We start from the raw sequence: 4,100 nt of genomic DNA on the forward strand, positions 1-4,100 counted from the left end.
TCTCTCTGTAAATTCAATAAATTTTTTTTTTTAATTTTTCTGAAGCTGGAAACGGGGAGAGACAGTCAGACAGACTCCCGCATACGCCTGACCGGGATCCACCTGGCACGCCCACCAGGGGTGATGCTCTGCCCACCAGGGGGCGATGCTCTGCCCCGCTGGGGCGTCACTCTGCCGCGACCAGAGCCACTCTAGCGCCTGGGGCAGAGGCCAAGGAGCCATCCCCAGCGCCCGGGCCATCTTTGCTCCAATGGAGCCTTGGCTGCGGGAGGGGAAGAGAGAGACAGAAAGGAAGGAGGGGTGGGTGGAGAAGCAAATGGGCGCTTCTCCTATGTGCCCTGGTCGGGAATCGAACCCGGGTCCCCCGCACATCAGGCCGACGCTCTACCGCTGAGCCAACCGGCCAGGGCTCAATAAATATTTTTTAAAATGTGGCATACATATGCATATGAAAGCCACCATTCTATTTAATCTACATGTATTGATTTGCTTAACCTCATGACAATCATGTTAAGTCCTTTTTTTTTTTTTTTTTTTTTTTTTTAAGCAAGTGATACAGAGACAGAGAGAGAGAGGGACAGACAGGGACAAATAGGAAGGGAGAGAGATGAGAAGCATCAATCTGTAGTTCCGGCACTTTAGTTGCTCATTGATTGCTTCTTACACATGCCTTGACTGGGTGGCTCTAGCCAAGCCAATGACCCTTTGCTCAAGCTAGCTACCTTGGGCTTCGAGCCAACAATCTTTGGGCTCTAGCCAGCAACCATGGGGTCATGCTTATGATCCCACACTCAAGCCAGTGACCTCATGCTCAAACTGGAGCGCCTGTGCTTAAGTTGGATGAGCCCGCACTCAAGTCACCAACCTCGGGATTTCCAACCTGGATCCTCAGCATCCCAGATTGATGTTCTATTTACTGCGCCACCACCTGGTCAGGATCTTTTTTTTTTTTCAATTACAGTTTACATTCAATATTATTTTATATTAGTTTCATAGCATATGTATAGCATAGTGGTGTACAGCATAGTGATTAGACAATCGTGTACTTTATGAGGTGTTCGCCCAATAGTTCCAGTACCCACCTGGCACTATAAAAAGTTATTACAATATTATCGACTCTATTTCCTATGCTGTACTTTACATCCCCATGACTCTCACACTACTAATTTGTACTTCTTAAACTTTTTACCATTTTTCTTAAACTTTTTACCATTTTGCCCAGTCTCCCAACTCTCCTCCCACCTGGCAACCATCAGTCTGCACTCTGTGTCTATAAGTCTTTTTTTTTTTTGGAAGAAGATAATTGGAAGTTTTATTTTATTTTTTAAATAATTCCCTTATGCGATGAAGTATGAAAAAGAGTATATTTCTATTCAACATTCTAAATGCTACCTGGTTAGCATGATAAGGTTGTAGCGATATCCATGGGTGTGCTAGATCCATGCGTATCCTAGAAAACATACATTTCTCTTTTTTTATGAGCTGGGACATAAGGACAAGTTCATCATAACCCTAATTTGATCATGTATCAGTCTGTGTAATTAATGACCCTCTCTTTATCCCCATTCCCCCGTCCTAGCTCTTGTGTGCTCCTCGTACCATCAAACGGCAAATGTGTCTATAAGTCTTGTTTCGGTTTTGTTTGTTCATTTATTTTGTTCTTTAGATTCCACATATAAACTAGTCTTCACAGCAACCAAAACAATTTTGTTAGACCATATCACGTTCTCTTCAAAGTGGTTTTTGACTCAGAGTAAAAACTAAAATCTTTCACTTGCCTACAACGCCTTCATACCATCTGCAGCCCTGCCAGTCCCTTTCCTCTCTGAGTGTTTCCCACTCTTCCCTGGTTTCCAGGTGCATTAGCCTCAGTGGTCCTCCCTCCACCTAGCAATGCAGGTCACTGGCTAGTCTCTCTGCCTGGAATTCTCTTCCCCAGATAAATTCATGGCTCATTACTTCATCTTCTTCAGATCTTTCTCAAATTTCATTCTCCCAGGGAGGCTTTTCATAGCTATCCTCCCCTCAACAATCCTTATTCCACATTCTCGCTTTTTTTCTTCCACAGTGTTCATCTTTCCACATATACAGTGAAACATAAGCTCCACTGAGCTGAAACTATTTGCCGCTCAACCTCCAGACTTGGGCATGTAGTAAGTGCCTGCAACATATTTGTTGAATAAATGAATATTTGAATAATTGTACTACTTAATTTGTGTTGTAACTTATTTCTTTAAATCTATATGTTTACCCTTCATAATACTGTGACTTCCATGAGAGAGAACTAATATTTTATTTATCTTTAAAGTCCCGAGACCCTAGTATTGAAAAACATTTGATACTCAATAAACATTCACTGAAAAGAAACAACTCCATGTTATGCAAACCATCTGTTATAAGAGTCATGTTTAACATGCTCAAAACTCCTCCTAAAAGAAACTGTTTTACCCAAAGCTACTTTTTTCTTAGCACCTGGCCCTGGGCAACTTGCCACTACTGATCAGGCCATCGGTAAGATCCTGACTCAAGGATAACCAATCCATTGGCTGGCCAGAAACCTATAATGTACCCTGGCATGAAAAGATAAACTGAACTAACTTAAATCTCCTTTTTTGGACTCTGAATTAAGACGAAAAAAAAAAGAAGGCCTTGGCCAGGTGGCTCAGTTGGTCAGAGCATCATCTAGACATGCCAAGGTTGTGGATTTGATCCCTGGTCAGTGCACATACAAGTATAGACCAATGAATGCATAAATAAGTGGAACAAGTTGATGTTTCTCTCTCTCAAATCAATAAACAATTTACTCTCATACTGAATCCCATGAACTGTGTCCTAAGAAACCAGTCAGCCATGAAGAGACTGAAGAAGAGACTTGGACCTTCTGAGAGTAGTAAACTGGGGTATATTAAATGCTTCATAGTGAAGGTGGTCTCAGTGATAGAAACAATAAAGCTCTCAAGGTTCTGGTGGACCTTCTGTCACAGACAAAGAAATAAAACTTTTTTAATTAAAAAAAAAGAAAGAAAGAGCCTGACCTGTGATGGTGTAGTGGATCAAGTGTTGACCTGGAATGCTGAGGTCATTGGTTTGAAACCCAGTCAAGACACATACAAGAAGCAACTACAAGCTGATGTTTCCTGCTCTTCACCATCCTGCCTTTCTCTCTCTCTAAAACCAATAAATAAAAAACTTCTTTTTTAAAAAAAGAAAATTTGCCTCACCAGGCGGTGGTGCAGTGGATAGAGCGTTGGACTGGGATGCCAAGGACCCAGGTTCGAGATCCCGAGGTCGCCAGCTTGAGCGCGAGCTCATCTGGTTTGAGCAAAGCTCACCAGCTTGGACCCAAGGTCTCTGACTTGAGCAAGGGCTTACTCGGTCTGCTGAAGGCCCGCGGTCAAGGCACATATGAGAGAGCAATCAATGAACAACTAAGGTGTTGCAATGCGCAACGAAAAACCAATGATTGATGCTTCTCATCTCTCTGTTCCTGTCTGTCTATCCCTGTCTATCCCGCTCTCTGACTCTCTCTCTCTATAAAAAAAAAAAAAGAAAAAGAAAATTTGATGAATATATAAAAGAAAAATAAAATATAAAAAGAAATGGGAAAGTTTATATTTAAAAAAAGAAAAAGAGGCCCTGGCCAGTTGGCTAAGTGGTAGAGCATCGGCCTGGTGTGCAGGAGTCTCGGGTTCGATTCCCGGCCAGGGCACACAGGAGAAGCAACAATCTGCTTCTCCACCCCTCCCCCTCTCCTTCCTCTCTGTCTCTCTCTTCCCCTCCTGCAGCCAAGGCTCCATTGGAGCAAAGTTGGCCCGGGCACTGAGGATGGCTCCATGGCCTCTGCCTCAGGCACTAGAATGGCTCTGGTTGCAACAGAGCAATGCCCCAGATGGGCAGAGCATCGCCCCGGGTGGGCATGCCGGGTGGATCCCGGTCAGGCGCATGAGGGAGTCTGTCTGACTGCCTCCCATTTCCAACTTCAGAAAAATACAAAAAAAAAAGAAAAAGAAGAAACAAGAATTATGTGATGGAAACATATGAGTTAAAACCAAAGAGAACTCATGAGTTAAGGCTATGAGGTTGAAGAGCTTAGCAAAGCA

At 43.2% G+C, this 4,100-nt stretch overlaps 1 non-coding gene across 1 annotated transcript; it reads right to left on the reverse strand.

Moving 5' to 3' along the window:
* Positions 1 to 334: 334 nt before the first annotated feature.
* TRNAI-GAU (transfer RNA isoleucine (anticodon GAU)) lies at positions 335 to 410 on the reverse strand. The gene has a single exon. It is a non-coding gene; the product is annotated as a tRNA-Ile (tRNA).
* Positions 411 to 4,100: the final 3,690 nt, after the last annotated feature.

The sequence above is a fragment of the Saccopteryx leptura genome, chromosome 2, assembly GCF_036850995.1.
Source record: "Saccopteryx leptura isolate mSacLep1 chromosome 2, mSacLep1_pri_phased_curated, whole genome shotgun sequence".
Lineage (NCBI taxonomy): Eukaryota > Metazoa > Chordata > Mammalia > Chiroptera > Emballonuridae > Saccopteryx > Saccopteryx leptura.